At 33.6% G+C, this 20,758-nt stretch overlaps 3 long non-coding RNA genes across 3 annotated transcripts; 1 reads left to right on the forward strand and 2 right to left on the reverse strand.

Annotated features, from left to right (window-relative positions):
• Nucleotides 1-210: 210 nt before the first annotated feature.
• LOC127859279 (uncharacterized) lies at nucleotides 211-2,323 on the reverse strand. Its single transcript, XR_008039286.1, has 3 exons — nucleotides 2,252-2,323; nucleotides 1,265-2,106; nucleotides 211-738 (listed from the first exon to the last, which is right to left on the reverse strand). It is a non-coding gene; the product is annotated as an uncharacterized LOC127859279 (long non-coding RNA).
• Nucleotides 2,324-12,842: 10,519 nt separating this feature from the next.
• On the forward strand, nucleotides 12,843-16,928 carry LOC127860309 (uncharacterized). Its single transcript, XR_008039689.1, has 3 exons — nucleotides 12,843-13,015; nucleotides 13,507-13,684; nucleotides 14,555-16,928. It is a non-coding gene; the product is annotated as an uncharacterized LOC127860309 (long non-coding RNA).
• Nucleotides 16,929-17,294: 366 nt separating this feature from the next.
• Nucleotides 17,295-20,545, reverse strand: LOC127860550 (uncharacterized). Its single transcript, XR_008039840.1, has 4 exons — nucleotides 20,471-20,545; nucleotides 19,163-19,242; nucleotides 18,518-18,739; nucleotides 17,295-18,081 (listed from the first exon to the last, which is right to left on the reverse strand). It is a non-coding gene; the product is annotated as an uncharacterized LOC127860550 (long non-coding RNA).
• Nucleotides 20,546-20,758: the final 213 nt, after the last annotated feature.

Consider the following 20,758-nt stretch of genomic DNA (forward strand, 5'->3'; position numbering starts at 1 on the left):
TCGGCGAATAAAGGGGGCGTATTCTTATTTCAATGTTTTGGCATGGGTATAGAAGCAATCATATGATCAAGAAATCGTATTGTCCATGTAAGACTCTCTACCGCCATCGTTAACAATAACCCCTTTCTCTGACTTAAGCCAATAATTTGAAGCTAAAAAACGATGAAATGAAATGCCATCATAATTAATGATTACTTAATTGGTGCTTGATGATAAGCAAAGTGCGAAAAACGATCTTTAAAAAGGTGTACGGTTCGAATATCATATCATGGGTTAAGCACACATATCATGTGTATAATACAGGTGTACCGGTAAGTTTACACTAACGGAACTGTTTGACAAGCTTAAAAATCGTTTTAATGAATTTCTCATCTGGAAAATATATATGTTGAAGTGGTTTCAACCAAGCCCGTCTAATGTCCGTTCGTTTTATCCCTCCGGTTAACAACGGCACGATCCGACCATGGGTATTATCATTTTCCTCCAGCTCTTTCATCAACAGCGCCACCTTGAAAGTTATGGAATCCGTTTAGCTTATAATCAAGGGTTACTAAAAACAGCACCCATCGATATGTTATCATTATATTGTCAGTAATATCCATCTTAGATTTTCCAGTCGCAAAATTGGCATAAACGTCAATATAAATTTAAAGGCACAATCGTTGACTATAGTATTCATGATTTCATTAGCCAGATCCTGATCTGCGTCCGAGTGTAAAATAAGAACATCGCTTATATCTGAAATAAAATAATTGCAAAGATTTTAATTATATGTTTTTTGTGCTAGATATTCCAGTTCAAAACGGCACAATTATATAGACTTATCGTAACGGTATATGCTCTATATAGGCGTTTCTGATCGCCAAAGTCGTAAAAGAACATACGACTAGCAATAACATGCATGAAGAGACGTCATTGCTAGGTTTATGTTCTTCAGTTTTCTTCCATTAGTAGTATAAGGAAAATTTGCCTAGGCTTAAGCGAAGCGTTTATAATTAATGTTTTCAATATTTTGTGAAAATATAAACTTCAGAATGAAATATAATCTGAAAACTAGCAAAACAACGATATGAAGAAAGGCATGATATATTATCGAGGAAAGGGGAGAGAAAACAACAGCACTGAAATCAACAGCACTGAAATAATTGTAATAAGAGTTGGGACAAAATGTAAGTAGAATGACAAGAAAAGTGGACTATTCTTGCAGCAAACGAAAGAAATATGCACACTGTAATGAAAAATATAGGATATAACTAATAATCACCATTTATTTCAGTGTCCCCAGTACCTGTTATGGAATTTGTTTATTCAAGAGTAAACTCTGTGAGTCGCGCATGTACACCTGTTTCATCCTTTACCACCATTTCTGTCAAAACATGCATTTTCTTCATTTCTATTTCCTTTAACGCTGCAGATGTTTCAAGCGCCATCTAATTTCTGAACGAATTATCGCATCTTCCGTTTCTCTATGTATATCACTAACTGCAATTTACTTATTTGTATTTACAGTGTTTACTGCCTTTGAAACTTGTGCCTGCATTTCATTTACACCATCTAAAACAATGCCATGGCAATCATATGTCGCCCCATCGAGTGCCTCTGTGAATTCAGATTTCAAATTATATGCCCTGATTTCAACTCCCGACTGTGTATCATCCATTACATCTCTTGAATCTTCAGCCTCTGTTAGATCGGTGTCTAATGTTATGATTTCAGACACATTATTAAGTAAGGCTTCCTTTGTGTGAGTCATGCCTTTAACGCTGGGAGAAATATGGGGCGATGGGAAAGCATCCTGCGTAGCAGTGTCTTTGTTTGATAGCAGAAATACTTGGTTCCCATGGATAGGGGCACAATCAGGTTCCACACTTGGAGTAAGGCAAATATCGCCCATGGAAATGGGAAGCCTTGTGTTTTGCTGGGTATTCTCAGAAGAAGTCGTTGCGACTGTCAATGTATTTGTGTGACCCATTCCTGTTTTGTTTGAACAATTGGAATCTGCCAGGCTGTCGACTGCATTGATACGAACATTCGCAAGTGTTGTACATGCAGCTGACATTCGAAAAATTTTCTCGTGCTCAACGAATGCACCATCTGCGTGGCCATCTGCAAATTAAAGATAAGGAATACATCTATTTATAATTTAACTGTCCAGCGTGCCATAAACTTAGATACTTCACACCAACATGTATGACTACATTTTCGTTTTAAGTTCAAAGCTCTCATGTATTTTGAAAGTATAGAAACTTACCCAATTCACTACCTTCCGACATCGCAATAATCCTAGCTCTAGATCTCGTTATGAACACTCGTTTCAGTTCCTAGAATAAAAACACTTGCATTCAAATACTCATTATAAAGATAGGTTTGCAGCATTTCGGAAAACAATAGCATGCCTGTAATTTGTTTTGAGACATAATGAGATATGTGTGCAACACTTAAACAGCTGTGTACAACATGTTTTCTTGCATGTGCCATTAGAAGACCATCTTTCTTGAGATTGCACAATAATACTTAATTATTTTTCAACGAAATCATGAAATTTTTCCATTTCTTCATATTGACATTAATAGTTTTAATTCCTTGTTCCTTTAATTGGATATTTGAATAACATATTTATATCATCTTTGATATGCTTCAGTTGCTATTCGTACACCAATGGTTACTTAAATTAGTTGTAAACAGGAAATTTTAAAATGTGATTTTGAACCATATTGTTGTTTTTTTCTTCAAAGCGCATAGAACTTATTTTTTACAGTTTAAAACAAACATAAAGAAATACAGTATTTCACTGGCTTAATGACAAATGCAACTGACTACCGGAATAAACGTTACTTTATTAACTTAAACATAAAAGTATACGTCATCTCTAAACAAAAGTGTTGTTCATGTTTAACTATTCCAATCCGATTTCATTCAACCAAAAAAGTAATCTTGTTGAACACTGTTATAACACACATTAACGAAAAACTGTATTTTACTTGCCTATTTACAAACGTAACTAAATACCTAAATAAAAGTCACTTCAATGTCTGAAAATTGTATTTTAAATAAATCATCTCTTAACAAACATTTCTAACTTTTTAACCATGCCGTTTAAAATCAACCTACATGTATTAACAACACAAAACACGTAGTTATTCCAAAAATTAATCACACGAGTCAGGGATTTTAAGTTTTATCACGTGACTGAGGTCAAAATAAAATACACTTATCGCAGCAACGGTTTACTATCCTTTATGCGAATAGAACCTAATTCTAAAATAGATAAAGGTGTGTGGCGGAAAAAAATGTTTTTAATCTGTAGTCTGTTTCAATTTCATATCAATATACAAAATACCATTATTCTGGGTGACCTGACTGTATCATTGATTATAATATAAGATATGGGGTCGTCTTTATCATGAATGTCTATTCTGTTTATTACGAGTTAAATATTCATTGATATTAAAACTCGAATTTGTAAATTGTTCCATAATGAGCATCCCGTGTAACAAAAGGACTTTGACCCGAAACCTTTGACTTTTGGGACATCAAATGCACCTTTTTGAGTTGACCTTGTCCTGTATGAATGAATAGAGGCATGCGGAATAAAATGTTCTCCCATATAGTCAGGTGCCAAACCATTTTTAATCTTAGACACATGGCCAAGAACAATCTGGTCTACACGTTTATTGACTGGTAGCCAGTTGAGCGATCGAAAGTGTTCTGGCCCAATATGTGCCCTTGCATCGAGACCAAGGACAAAACGCAATAACTTATTCTGGGTGGTTTGGAGCTTATTTTGAAACACCTTGGTGAGACCATGGTACCAAATAGAGCAAGTATAATCAAAATGACATTTGATCAAAGACATGACAAGAAGTTTCTTGGTTTGCTGGGTGAGATATTGTTTCTTTCTATATAGATAGTTTAACCTGGAGTTGGCCTTCTGAATGACTGAACGAGCCATGGTTTCAAAGGACAAAGTTTGATCCAATGTAGCCCCTAGGTATTTGACTGAAGATGTAGGTTCAATAATGGAAATGTTACAAGAAATATCGAGAGAAGGGTTTGACCTTATTCTAAATGTACAATTAATTTAATAAGGTTTATTCTCATAAATGTGCTGTACACTGCTCAGCCGCTTATTTCTTTTAATAATATTTACTGTTTAAACGCAACAAAGGAAGTTTTATTATTTCGTATGCATGCGTCTCATTTCTGATAATTTGATGTTTACTAAACGCAGAGTAAACACAAATCTACGAATATTATTCATAACCTGTTGATGTTTTGCATTTCCTCCATACTACACACAATATTACTTTCTACTTCATTTTCATGCATCAATGTGTTTAAGAGCACGATCCACATATATCGTTATCAAAGAAACAATGATAACGATAAAATCAACAAAGCGGTTACGTCACTATATATCACAGTCTATAGATAAACCAGCTTGTATAAAATGTAAAATGCAAACCAAAAAAACGTAAACACAGATATAATATAAGCCCAAAACATGAACGAGAGAACAAAAAGGCTAGTATTCTATCTATCCGCATCCGTATCCGCATTCGTATCCGCAAAATCATAACTGCATTACTTCACTTCACGTGATTTGTGAATATGTGCAACACTATAAGTATGGTGGGGAAAAAATGTCACACGATAACAAAGCGCGTTTCAAAAGACAAACGCGTTTTGCATTTTAAGTTTTAATGACGCTCTCTCCTTCATATATTTATGCCCAATAACAAAACAGATTTTTCGAGTTAATTACACACGTTGTGTCACAATGACTTTGTATTAGTGTGATTTGTATTATTATCTTGAAAGTATTCTTTAGAAACAAATTGCTAAGATCTCAAAACATATGAATGGTACCATTAAAAACATTATAAGGTAAACATTTGCATAATCAAGAGTACTTACCTAGTGTCGTGAACTTTAATTCAATTATTTATCGTTTAAAATATTTGTCTACGAAACCAAAAACCAAGTTACTTTTAAAGACAACGCACTCGTCTATCCGTATTGTTTTGTTATTATTTTCTAAAGTTTCAAAAAATGCTATGTTCCTTGGTATTAAATAAAAGCCATGCTAAAATGTAACTTAAATACGAAATATATGAGCACTATTTTGATATGATTTCCGACACACGAGACTCATTTCTGAACAGTTTAAAAGATCAAGTCAGCTGTTTTGCACTTCCCAATAATTTGTTCTCAAGTGGACCTGATCGCAGTTTGTCAAAACGAGAATGTTCAAACATTTAGCACGGATTCAAAAAATTATAATAATTTAATGAACAATGTCCATCTGTGAGTGAAAAAACACTTGTGACAAAGACTCATCATGAAAATACGTTTTCATTTGCGAATAACCGTCGTTAGAAATTGATATCAAAGCGCTGAAGGCACTGAAGTTGTTCGCTATTGCATAATTTAAGACGCAACTCATTTTTTAAAAAATAATCGCAAGTTTGAAATCAACACAAGTCATTTGAATTTATTAAGAGTGTGTCTTAACGCACGGGTCGAGATGTGTGTGCACTTTTATCATCCTATTTATTTTATGGAAATAACATAGACAGAATAACAACAACATGGCTCTTTTTGACGTTCAGAAAGCATAGAAAGTATGATGAAAATGGTAATGAGAACTGAATATGAAGACAATATGCAATCACTATCATATTTTGTATATAGTGTTTGAATATCAAATACCTATCTTACTAACAATATAATTTAATCATGGACATTTCCTGTACAAAACTTTTGATTTTAACACTATATACACATTCAAAATATACAATACCAAAATTGATGAAAATAAATAAAAAAATTAATCTGCAATCAATTCTTTTTACCAACGAATTAGGTAGTCATAAAGACAACCATGTTGACCCGTACTTTGTTGTTTGTTCATTACTTGTTACTCTAGCCGTTCACACGGTGTTAACAACTCTGACCTAAACATGAGTATAACGCGCTTTTTCGGCATAGCTGTTTTTACCAGCAATTCACCTTACATGACTATTCCATAACGCCAGCAGATACGCATGAATATATTTGAATATGTCATAGGCTGATTCGAGATACAACCTTTGAACATGTGCTATATCACTGTGTATGTGCTCAGCGCAAAGAATGTATCACTATTCAGTGTAAGGAATTCCGGACTATTGTACGCTTTAAAATCAATCTGTAATACATTTTGTGTTAACTATTAACGATAATAATGAAAAAACATTATTAAGCAACAATACGAGTATTATTTGTATGGTTTTTTTCTTCTAACTTTCGTTTGTATTTTGATCGACGTTTGGTTCATAAAAGGTAAGAACGGTCGCAAATTAAAATTTAATACTTATATACTAATATACATACCTCATCGTAGTGGAGACATATGAACGAATCAAACCAACTAGATTGGAATGAACACTGTGTAGGCTTTTTCTTCTTGAATATACGCCTAAGCAAAATTTCGAGGCTTATTAGGAATACTCATTTTGAACATTAAACATTTACATATATGATATTGTTTCAATGATTTCTAATCAAATAATAACTGTTATACTTAGAGAGAAAAATATTTTCGATCAAATTAATGTTTTTCACGCGTATATTTACTAAAAATTGTTTTAAGTGACAGTTACCTTTCAATTAAAGCGATCAATTAAAATTATAAGAATAGCCTGTCCTTAATCAAAACATTGACAGTCCAATCACGGAAAAGAACAATAAAACAATTAACGCAATTACATTTACCTGGGCCCCTGGTTTGTGACAACAAACAAGGGATATTGACACATCACTCTTGGCAACCTCGGAGCAGACGGAGAGGGGACACATGGCTTCTGCACTGGCGGCGCGTGATTACAAAAATACTGGTTTTTGGGCGGCGATTTCGGGAGATTTTACGTTTCATTTATATAACGACGACTAACCGAAATATTGGGGAGGCGGCCGCCTCCCCTGCCTTCCCATTACCTACGCCCCTGATCTCGCAGAATTTCAGGGTCAGTACTCGTTCACTTAATCGTCTGGGGAATATATAACTAACCAGCGATAAACACAGTTTTGCTCGATAAACACAGATGCTTTTAAGATGACAAAACAAACAAAAATAGTATATTGTCACGATAAGAGGAAAATCGTTTAATTATCCAACCACAAATGTTTGCCGTACTCTGTCAGCACGTCAAGAAATCGTTCCTTAACGCCTGGATAAGCTTCCCTTATTTAAACGTTCGCTATTTTGAATACAATTTTGTATCGAAGAGCATTGTGCCTAAATGTGCCATTTACAATTCTCGATTAGATTTTTAATGACCCTCGCCATGCGAAAATGGGTCTTATTCTATATGCGCCCTTCATATGTATATCCCACTCAGCCGACGCATCTCTCAGTCTGATAAGGAGGAACATAATGAGACCATAACACATTGGGTGATTTTATAGCGAACAGCATCGCCTCTGACCAGACTGCGAAAATTCACAGGTGGGGCTTAAGATACGCTGGCTGAAACGCATACGGCACAGTTTCGCATGACGCGGCTATGAAAGTGTAATTTAAATTTGTCGAAAGAGAACTGCGTGTAAATAAAATATTAAAATACGATGTATTTCGATAATTGCTATATAAATAATTTTTTGGCACTAATAATTAGCCTTTAGCTAATCGGTTGAACTGGATTGTTATATGGTTATATACATAATAGTTTAGGCTCTAACATATATACAATACTTAAATATGTCTCATTTATATTATACGTACGTAAATATGATAACAGGATCATGAACGTTTTTTTTTATTTTGTTGTTTTGTATATTGGATAATGTATCAATAACATCATATGTAAACGTTTTCTAAATATTTCGTTCTCGCCTTAGATATTTAAACAGTAAATTGGACAGATACATCAATCTTTTATAAAAACCTATACCATTACCGTATGTTTCTATCCTTTTTGCATCTCTTTGTTTCAATTGTTTGTTGTTTTTGTTTATTTTGTCCTTTTTCCTGTCTTTTTTTCTTCGCATTTATTCCACCGTATATGTCATGATGAAATGTTTACTATATTTGTACATACACATCACTTTTGCATCGAATACCAAATCATGGAAAACCTATATTGACTTATATCTTGTAATAGAAACCAACTGGTATTTTAAAAAAGAAACTAACTGGACAAGAAAGTAATTTTACACATACTTTAGCACAAACCTTAAAAGATGAATGGGACGGAGACATCTATCTAAGTGGACAACATACTAATAAACAAGGCATTGTCTTTCTGATGAAAAAATATAGAGATCACAGTCGACAACTACAAAGGAAATAATAATTGGAAGACAAGCAAGTATAGACATCAAAAAACGAAACACAATTAACATTAATCAACGTTTACGGTCCTAACATAGATGAACTCTTTAGTTGAACTGCACCAAATACAATCTGAAAGAGGCCCAGGATTCTTTAAAATCAATAACAATATCTTATTAGATACACAATATCAAACGCAAATAAAACAGGAAATATTCAATACAGTTCAAAATAATTTAGATGCAAACCCAAACACCATATGGGAAGTAATTAAAGGAAATACACGTAACACAACAATAAGATACACATCATTAAAACAAAAAGAAACACACAAACTTGAAACTGAAACCATCAAAAACATTGAAACACTTGAAAAACAATTGCATGAAACAAACACAAACGATACCACCGAAATTGAAAATGAAATAACATAAACAAAACAAGTATAAGAAGGAATTTATAATCCACATCTCAATGGAATAACACTACGAGCTCGTGCACAGCATGTTGAAAGCAATGAAAAAAATTAGGGATGGCAAACCAAAGCAAATCCGTCACCGGTTAACCTGTTTCGATATTGGAGCGGTTAACCGGTTAACCGACTGTCTTTGTACCACATAAAAAAAACATCCGAAAAACGTATACGTTTAGAAAGACCTATAAAATATGTATTTTATAGGTCTTTGAATTTAATAAACAATTATATGTATATGCAAATATACTCTGTCTTGTTGATTGTCTTGCAGCCTAATTATTTGTGCGTTGTGAGAAATCCAGGCATGTTCGTACAGTGTTGTCCAAGATTCGTCTGCTCAGTCCGTAAAGGCTAATCAGGGACGAAATTTTAACATACACTGGATTTTCGTTAAGCATATACTTTTCTTTGATTTTCGTTTATAAATTGTGTCTTTGTTTTTATACCGGAGCTATGTAGCACCGATGTTCAAATCTAGCTATTAAAGGCTTTTAATGACACACTTCAAATAATGTGAACATCTGCGAACACGTCCCTTTTTAAAATACACAATACACAATAGTATGATATTGATCACAGGGGTATGATGCAATTGTGGTTATGATAATACTGAAATGCAGTGGCATGCCACTGATGCTGGTACTGCTGCTGATGTTGGTACTGCTGCTAATGATGATGATATTGATAATCATGACACTGCTGAATTGATGATAATTAGGAAAAGAAAAAGGAGAAATATCATGATGATGTATACATGCAACTTATTTTTCGGCGTAAGCTGTATTAAGCCAGCTTTTCACCCTGACTTGACCTCTGTAAGTGTCCAATAATACTCAAATTTCCCGCGGCTAGGTACGAATGAATACACTTCATTTATTCCATTGGCTGATTTGAGTATAACACCAGAACATTGGAAACATATCCGCGTCTTTGTAACACTGTTTTACTGCATGAAACAATTTTATCTCTAATGAAAAGGCTCAATAGATAGAACAGTTTTACAATCAATTTTCGACATAAATACAGTTTGTGCGTTCACCTTTTATTTTCAGAGAATTACCAGCGCAAAAGCGTTTATACTAAAGGCTATGTTGTCATATTTAGTACTTACTTGCATTGCATTTCAACTCGCGAGGTTTCGGGTCAATTCGCGGCCATTTGTGAAAGTCAGAGTTTATATACAGTTCATCACCGGAGTTCGCAGAAGGGGTTGCGAAGTGTTACACCGGTCTTACTGACAATAACGTAGTGACTGTAATGCATTGCATTCCAATCCACAAGGTATCAAGGTCAGTTTGCGGTCAGTTGCAGAAATCTTTATATAAACGCCGTCTCGTAAACTTTGTGCACTTGAAGTCTGTTTTGATCAGAAAGATACTAAATAAAGATATTCGGCGATATTATTGTGGTATGTCAATCATCGATTTTTAATATAGTTTCAACATTTGCATGATAAGGACCAATTTTGATAAAATTAATTAGAAATATTTATCCATTTAGACCAGTTTATTTATGAGCACAATAATTCACTATACTATAATTATGCAATTAAATAAGATTCGAGTATTGCCGGCTGACCTATATGCACTCGTTTATTTTCATGTTTCTTGTGTTTTTCTATTCTGTAAATATAGATATCTGAGTAATAATATCACATAAAGCAAAATAAGCCACGAAATCTGCCGCAACACCCCGTAATTGATTTGCTTATGATGTAGCTAAGAACTGCGCAGAAAAAAGGCATCCGCTACTTTTTATCTCATAGAGATAACTTTTGATCGTTCATAAACATCGACCACAATCAACGCCGTATATCTTTTTTTAAAGATATTTCTTGTTATTTATAATAGTTGACTTTCGAAGTTGCGATAACACCAAAGTGCAGTGCTATACTTAACTATGGCATCGGATATATTCGAGAACACAAACGTACTGAGTATTACTTGATCCGCGTCATGCGAAAATGGGTCTTATTCGACATATGTAGCTCCAGACCAATTAACGCCGATGAGACCACGAGACCTTGCGTGACTGCGCAGGCTGCTCTGGAGCAACGCTGGCCGCATATAGCGTAGGGCCCATTTTCTTATGACGCCGTTCAATAAGAATTGTTAGGGGAACGATTACTTTTGAATGCACGTATTGCCTTACATGAAAAGAGAATGAGTCACATTACATTAAATATACGCATTATTTATTATAAATTCACTGGCCCGAACATTTTAGTTTTCCCAACAGGGTTTCGTGTTTTGGAAACGCGTAAATATTCTTAAAAGCGTGGTATTTGAAACTCAGCGTTAGTCCGTTTGCTAATGGCATACTACATAAACCGTGATTTTGATCAAGGGATAATAAATAATAAATGAAGCGTTTTTATCTTAATTGGATAATATATGATGCTTGTTAAAAAATAAGTTTATTTTATTACTTTCGCTCTCTCAAAATCTTTGTTCATGTACTAATAAATGAAGCGTTTTTACGCTTCGGGAATAATAAAACAAAGCGTGGTAATTTTAATGGGATACTTAGTGAACTTGTTTACTTGCGCGAGTTATTGAAATGGCTCTGCTTGACTGAGTTTTTAATATGTGGGTTATGATTTAGACTCCATTGAGCGCATTGAAGGATGTCATTATTTTGTTGTACGGGGGTTTGGTTAGCTGCGTCAAGTTAATTTTCTTAGCAACGCCGTGTTTAATATGACATCCTTACTACATATACAAAATTATATAACCAGACATAACAATATAACAACACGTTTAAATAGTTACTGATCAACTTCAATAGTTTCTATCAAGAGTTCCAGTGCTCACATAAACATAAACAAACGGTGGGACGAACATATCCGAAAATAACTATCCAAGATTACTATCACAAGTCAATAACTACATTAATTCTGTCTATTTATGTTTCTCATACAGATGAAAACTATCACTGGTGTGTGCTGATTGAAAAGGAAAAGGTGCTAACGATTTGAGCATTTATTGCGTTCAACAAAGAAATGCGTTTTCTGCAAGAGTAACCGAACATTAATTTTGTAATCGGTTAGCCTCCTAAAGAAACGGATAACCGGTTAACCGATTAACCGTTGCCATCCCTAAAAAAATACAAAATACTTCGCAAACATTGAAAAACGTAGAAGTGAACAAAAAATTATACACAAATCAGTAGTCAATGGTGAAGATATAACGAACAGAACTCAAATACAAGAAGAACAACGTTTATTTTTCGAAACCCTCTATAAACGAAAACATGTTGAAAATTACACCCTTTTTAAAAATACACATCATGCTTTAAATCAAGAGGAAAAACTATTGTGTTACGGATTACTTAATGAATATGAATGTGGATTAGCACTGAAGGAATTCAAAATAACAAAAGTCCAGGCTCTAATGGCATCACAATCGAGTTTTATAAAAATAGTTTGCAATGATATTAAAACACATTAAGTAAATAGGGTGTGTGTCTGTACACACGACGAATAAAGCTGTTGGAAAGTATTTATGTTTTGATTTGAAATGGATTCCTCTGTATTATTGGTTAAATAAAACAAACACAAATACTCGATACAAGCAATTTATTGATAAACTCAAGATACCTTCTTGGGAAATAACATAGTATGATAACATTTAACAACAATAGAATCACAATAATGTACAAAATGTATGAAAATATGACATATATGCTTATAACTAGAAAATTTTATGCATGACTAGAAAATATTTTTATAACTGAGGTCCTAAAAATACTGAACTTTATATTAAAGGGGCTTGTTCACACTGTGATAAATTGACAAAATTGAAAAAAATTGTTTCGGATTTGCAAATTTTTACTGCAGTTATGATATTTGCTTTAAAAAAAATATACCAAATTGTTTCCATGCTCTAAAATTTCCATAAAATGCAACTTTTGACGATTTGAAAACCTGAAAATTATAAAGCGTCTCAAACGCGAAATGAGTTATTTTTAGTCAGAAATTGTGAATGGGATCCCAACTAGTATACCAGAATGCAGCCTGCGCATGCGCGCTGCACTTATCCGCTTTTGGTTTACAAACAATGCATCTCATTTCTGTGATCGAACATATGAAAAAAGAGAAACAAAAGCCGGAGCCAGCGACATCGCTCGAATTTATTCAATCTTGGCGACAAGACTGAGTGTTTGCAGAACCATAGGAGTATCGTTGGAAGAGACGAAAACAGGGTAATGGCTTAAACACACGAATTGTAAGTCATATTTTAGAAGCTACGTTTAGTTTTTGGCAAGTGTTGCCTGTTTACAAAGGAATTTTAGCAAAAGTTGGGATAGGTATTTAGTTTTATTGTATGGATATTTTACTCTGCAACGAAACCAGATACGCACTGATAACATAATTTGTTCATTGCGCGTTTTAAAATAAGCCTTTAAAATGCCCCTATGCCAAGATGTTCGTATCAATTTAATGAATTCGTTATAACTTATAAGGAACACTCAAACACGAGTCAAATGAAGCATGAAATTAATGATAAATGATGAATTATGAATGATTAATTCATACGGTATATATTATATTATAAAATATACTGGTATGCAAATGTATATGTTATATTATGTAATCAATTATCATGATATGATAATATGATTATACAGTTTATTCCCTAATTTTAACATCAATTTTGTTGTTTCTTTAAATTGATATGAGATCAATTTTATATTCTAAAACAAACCTTCTTTTTAGAAAGACGTGCCGGCCAAACTATTGCAAGTTTGACTGTTCAGCATAATGTTAGAACAACAAACTCTTCACCTATGCACGGTCATCAGCCCCCGCCAGGTCCTGGCCTGTCATTTGTGTCACAAGGAAGTACCACACCTGGTCATGTGTCAGGAATTGGAGAGATAACATCTTACTAAGAGTATGCAAACAACCCTGTCTTAGCATATTTTAATTGATAAAATAATATATTTATATTCAATAACATTCTATGTGCTTTCTAAAGTTCCTTGGTAATATAATTGCTTTATCATTTTTTTTACCAGAAACTTTTTATGTTATGAAAACCAGAGGATATCCGATAGCTGGTTTGTTTTCTGAACCGTTTAGATAACTTGCATGGTGATTGGTCATGAAATTATTTCAATGCCATTCTCCTCCAATCTCTAGTTGTATAGTAATTGTCAGTTAGTGACTCAAGTATGATAACTTCATCATATAATAAGCTCATACTGGTGAATCAAGAAGCAAAGAAAAGTATTGGTAGGTTCATAAGTTAATACTGGTGAATTAAGTAGCCCAGAAAAGTATTGGTAGGTTCATAAGTTAATACTGGTGAATCAAGTAGCCCAGAAAAGTATTGGTAGGTTCATAAGTTAATACTGGTGAATCAAGTAGCCCAGAAAAGTATTGGTAGGTTCATAAGTTAATACTGGTGAATCAAGTAGCCCAGAAAAGTATTGGTAGGTTCATAAGTTAATTCTGGTGAATCAAGTAGCCCAAAAAAGTATTGGTAGGTTCATAAGTTAATACTGGTGAATCAAGTAGCCCAGAAAAGTATTGGTAGGTTCATAAGTTAATACTGGTGAATCAAGTAGCCCAGAAAAGTATTGGTAGGTTCATAAGTTAATACTGGTGAATCAAGTAGCCCAGAAAAGTATAGGTATGTTACCTGATTGGCATGATATGAATAAAATAATGTTTAAAATAGCAAACAAATTTCATACATAGTTTTTATGATAAGTTTTAGTGTACATTTCAAAATTACAAATATGCTTATATGTTATTTCAGAGTAAATTGAAGGCAGCCAACAATTGGACGGTGGTGCCAGTCAATGAAAAGAAGGGATACACGTACATGCACTGAGTACACAGAGATCATCAAGGCAAAAACCATTCGATCAAAGTTCCTTTTTGATTCAGCTAATCCAAAGCTGATTGCCTCTACAATTGCCCCTTATTTATCCACCTGCGGCTAATGAAGAGCTGCAATATCCAATAGGTCAAGGGCAAGCAACCCGGAAACAATATGAAGATTTACTCATACAAATTGGTACACGGTGTATGTAACTATGTTGTTTTAACTAACTTCAACATACCATTATTATGAATTAAAAAATTGACAAAGCTGAAATCAATGATAACTGACTATGGTTAGGAACATGTTGTGTGAATTTGGCAGCATGGTTTTATAGGATGTATACCATTGAGTATGAAAGTGCATGTGTGACCCTGGCTGTTTTTTCAGTCAGTAGATGACTTTAGTATTTGAAATGATGCTTGAATTTATTTGTGTAATATGAAAGCGTGACCAAATGTGTGACATTATGGTCGACTGTGCTGTCATCATCATGGTGATAAAATGTGATTTTGATAAGTGGACTGCTTATAAACATAGGGCAGAAATACCATTGATAAAATACTGACGAACATAGCATACAAGTGCCCTGAAATGCCATGAGAATATGTATTTGAGTTTTAAGTGTGTAAGGTATTGTGAATTTTGTTAATTGTTTTGTTATAAAACAAGGGCTGTTTGTAAAACATGCACGCCCCCATATGGGCTCTCAGTTGTACTGACAGCCATTTTGTAAATATGTTTTTGTCACTGTGACCTTGACCTTTGACCTAGTGACCTGAAAATCAATAGGGGTCATCTGCGAGTCATGATCAATGTACCTATGAAGTTTCATGATCCAAGCCATAAGCTTTCTTGAGTTATCATCAGGAAACCATTTTAATTTTTCGGGTCACTGTGACCTTGACCTTTGACCTAGTGACCTGAAAATCAATAGGGGTCATCTGCCAGTCGTGATCAATGTACCTATCAAGTTTCATGATCCTAGGCATAAGCGTTCTTGAGTTATTATCCGGAAACCATTTTACTATTTCGGGTCACAGTGACCTTGACCTTTGATCTAGTGACCTCAAAATCAATAGGGGTCATCTGCAAGTTATGATCAATGTACCTATCAAGTTTCATGATCCTAGGCATAAGCGTTCTTGAGTTATCATCCGGAAACCATTTTACTATTTCGGATCACCGTGACCTTGACCTTTGACCTAGTGACCTGAAAATTAATAGAGGTCATCTGCTAGTCATGATCAATCTACCTATTAAGTTTCATGATCCTAGGCATAAGCGTTCTTGAGTTATCATCCAAAAAACATTTTACTATTTCGGGTCACCGTGACCTTTGACCTAGTGATCTCAAAATCAATAGGGGTCATCTGCGAGTCATGATCAATGTACCTATGAAGTTACATGATCCTAGGCCCAAGCGTTCTTGAGTTATCGTCTGACAACCACCTGGTGGACGGACCGACCGACAGACCGACCGACATGAGCAAAGCAATATACCCCCTCTTCTTCGAAGGGGGGCATAAATATAGGATCAAAAGTATTCAATCATAGATCACTCTGAAAAAGAAGAATAAGTAAAAACCTTGTCTGGCATATGACTACATAAACAATGGGCCAAGTTCCAGATTTTTTTGTCACAAGTCAAGACCATTAACAGGAATTGTTGACTCTTATAGGTGTTATGTATCATCATCTGTGTTAAGTTTTTTATGGGAGACCCATGATCAAACATGGTGAATTAATTATTTTGTTATTACAATAGAGGATCCAAAGTATTTGATCATAGGTCACTCTGAAACAGAAGAATTTGTGATTACCTTGTCTGGCAAATAGCTAAATAAACACTGGGCTCAGCATTTTCCTGATTTTTTGTCACAAGTAAAGACTATGAAAAGGAATTATTAACTCTTTTAGGTATAAGCTACCATAGTCAATGTTGAGTGCATGCTGCACACTAAATTTGTTTATGTTCCATAAACAATGACATCAAAGCACAATGCTATATATAGATTATGTATTGTTTTCCATTGTTTATCAGTCTATAAACAACCATTTATTGTAATAGCCTTACATAAACTGTCATAAAGATGATAAAGTGCTGTTTATCCATAAATAAAAAAATTGGTGGGATTCAGAAATAATTTGATCTGTCAAATGTTAAAAGTTGGAAACATTTATTCAAAATGTTATCAATTATAGTTTTGTTTCATGAATATAGAGTATTATGTTTTGTGTTCATTATGTTATGGATTTTGTTGTTTTGGTTTAAAATGTTTTAATAAATAACATGAAGAAATAAGAAGCTAGTTGTTCAATTTTGATTTATTATTACATGTATATTACACAGCAAAACATTACTGCAAGAATGTTAAGTGAACACCTTATTATAACACATGTTGAGTTTAACACTGAACAAAAGAATATGAATCTATTAAAAACGACTCATAATACATTATTATATGAAACTGCATCATGATTCAAAAGTTAAAGAGCATATAGACAGCTAAAACCTAAAAAGGTGAGCCTTGCCCTGGGAAAATGGGGCTTAATGCTTGTGCGTAAATTGTCGTACAAGATTAACCTGTGCTGATCATACCAATCAGGCAGACAATTGCTGTTTTATTGTATTTTTTGTTGAAAGGGAGTCTCTTAGAGAAAATCCAGATAAGGCGGAAAGTGTTGCCCCTGATTAGCCTGTGCAGTCTGCACAGCCTAATCTTGGACAACCTTAAGTACATGCATTAAACCCCCTTTTCCCAGAGCGAGGCTCAAATATTTATTAAATGATTGATTAAGTCTTCCACATAACATCTTTTAAGAAACTTTCAGTAAAACATGTTTATTTGATGACAGGCACGGCAAAATCAGTAGTAAATTCATAGTATTAATTTGTGTTACATTATAATACTTAAATATTGTTGCTGATTATAAATGTGGAAAAAGTTTGAATATGCATTGCTAAAATACATGTTAATTTTCTAAGAACTGCCCCCTTTATTTAAGGAATACTGTATGTATGCCCCTGTAATATTTCTGACAAAAGAACAAGATAAATAAATAATGATTAATAGAACAGTAAACTTGGTTTTCATTTTGTATACAAAGGATTATTATGTTCTTATTATTTACGCTATATTGAAAGAAATAAGATTACATCATTTAATAAAGAATGCATTACTGAAGATTCAAATTTAAAACAACCGTTTATCCACTTAAATGTTGAAAGCATTCTTAAACAACAAGACTAAAAAAGCTGTTAACAATAATTTTATTAACTACTTCCTTTCAAAAAAAGGCAGGTACAGTTTTGTTGTCGTCCCTCTGAAGGTGTCCATGTATCCAAAGGATGTACTGAGATCAATCTGTGTCCTCCACATCTTCAGTGCCAACACGTTGTTCCGAAACGTTTCCTGGATAAGGAGGATGAGAGGATCAGTCACCACTTAACCCTTTTTCTGAAAAATATGAACACGTAAAAAACTCAAAACCCCTTGCAAAATCTATCTATATATATATATATTAGCTGTTATTGTCCAACTTTTAAGATGCAGGAACATAATGGCCACTGTTTCGACAGTAAATGAGTTAAATTTTCTACACTTTTGATTATAAGCTGAGACAATTACATGAGTAGTTTTACGTGTTCTATATTCATATTACAAGCAACAATATTTGATAAAGATAAAATGCATTGCTAATTCCGTTAAACAGGCCCACAGACAAATAAAATATTTGATATACTAGTAGATAAAATGCATTAATAATTCTGTTAAACAGTCCATAGAAAAATAACATATTTGAAATAGATAAAGTGCATTATTAATTCTGTTAAACAGGCCTAGAGAAAAATAAACATGAAAAATGGGTCATATTCAACAACAGTAAACATACTGGTCTCTGGCTTGTACAGTATTGTCAGGCCATGCTACAACAAAGCTGGTCTTCATCATGGTCTACCAAATGGACAATTCTTGCAAACACACCATCATGGTTAGCTTGAGGATGGTCCAAGCTGGGCCAGGACAGGCTGTCAGTGATAACTGCTGACTGTCTGGCAGCAATTTCCTTCAACAGCTCCTATGCTTCCGTATAAGTAAGGTGGTCTATGATATCCTTGAAAAGACATTTCTGCATTTAACAATAAATGTTTTGAACATAAAGCTAAGAATTTTGACACAAGATGTAGCTACATATGTACATATAGATTTTTTTATTTTTCATGACACTATTTTTAAACATTCCTATCAGTTTTTTTTGTAAAATTTCAATATTCACCTAGTGTAGTGTAGGATCATTTTTTAAATTCTTTGCTCATGTAGCAACACAGTTTTATATACAAAGACTTTGTTTAATATATCAACAATTAGTGCGTTGAACTGTGTTTTTTTCTGTTACCATTCAAGAATATTGTGAAATGACATAAAAAAAATCAATGAAATCTCAACTTGCCTGAATATCTGAAAACATTATCTACAAATTATTTTAATATTCTCAAATGAAATCAACAGAAAAAAAAATGCAGCTAAATAAGTATACCTTTCCTGTTTCTTGTACCAAAGTGACAAAATCCAGTGATCCCTTCTTCATAAACTTCTTGGTTTATTTATGGTTGTATCCTATTGAAAAAGTAAATACACAATTTAAACCACTTTTTAAAACCATTTATGGTCTCTATTAAAAAAGTGAGTTGTAAATATGTGGTATTATTATCTAATAAGTTTTCTTCGACATTCAGGTAATCAAATCTTGAGGATATTCAAAACAATTGAAAAAAGAGGAATATCCAGAATATTCTTGGCTTTTACAAATATAATGATACATGCATTTCAGATGACCTGTATTCGATTTATTCAAAATACAATGTACTGTTGAAATACACATTTATCAAAATATATACGTGCTTTGCTAAATTAACAAACAATTATAAAGATAAAATACTTTAAATAAAGAAACAATAAGATGCACGAAAATAAATTGGGGCGAGTTGTCTCTTGGTTGGAGCGAGTGACCATATGTTTGATGCGAGTTTGTTTTGGGGCAAGTTGGTATTGGGGCGAGTTGTCTGGCGCCAGCTACATGCATTTGATGCCATGAATTAATAAACTGTGTTACTATTTTCAAAAATATTTATTTATAAAATAGCTGTGCAGAAGAAACTGATTTAAATACATTAACCCTTTGCATGCTGGGAAATTTGTCATCTGCTAAATGTCATCCGCTGAATTTCTAAAATTAGCCATTTCTTCGATTTTTTTCAAAGAATACTATCAGAAAGGCAAACAGTTTGGATCCTGATGAGACGCCACGTTTTGTGGCGTCTCATCTGGAACCAAACTGTTTGCAAAGGCCTTCAAAATTCGGTTCCAGCGCTTAAAGGGTTGACTATGAGTTTTGGGTTTAAATTTATAACCTACCAGTACCATTCAAATGCATTTTAGTTAATAATAAATGTCATTGTCATATAACACACAATAATGAATATGTCAATAAATGCACAGCATCTTGAATTGCCTGCCAACAAATAATGTTGTCACTGTCAGTTATGAGGAAAGAAAAAGATACTGTAATGTTTAAATGATCTCAGTTCTCCAAGGCTAATTATAAATTTAATTTATTTGCGCGAATACTAAAGTTAATTCTGTATTCAACTTGGCTTTAATTTTAGTCTCTGTCTGTAACTTAAGGGTAAACGAGGCAATCAGTATTTACGCGTTCTGTGATGTATATGCATATACTTATGTAACGAAAACGAATCATTTGATCAGTTATACTATTTTAATCTACTTTTATAAAAAAAATAATCATACGCACTATTGAGTTTTACAATAAAAAAACATATTTTACCTTCTTCTTCTGTGTTTGACAATACAGACTCCGCCATATTTGTTGTTGTTGTTGTTGTCACAATGCGTGTTTATATTTAAATTTATATTTAAAATCTATATTTAGTCGGGGAAAAAACCGATCCAAGGGTTAGTGGTTCGAGCCTTGGTGCGGCTTACTTTTTTCTTTCTTATTTTTACTTTATTTTTGTTTTATACTGGAGCACGTTATTTGCGATGTTTTAATTTATGAATTTAAAGCATAAAATGAAAAACTTCAAAAAAATGCAATTCACGTGTGAACAAGCCC

The sequence above is a fragment of the Dreissena polymorpha genome, chromosome 15 (assembly GCF_020536995.1).
Source record: "Dreissena polymorpha isolate Duluth1 chromosome 15, UMN_Dpol_1.0, whole genome shotgun sequence".
In the NCBI taxonomy this organism is placed as follows: domain Eukaryota; kingdom Metazoa; phylum Mollusca; class Bivalvia; order Myida; family Dreissenidae; genus Dreissena; species Dreissena polymorpha.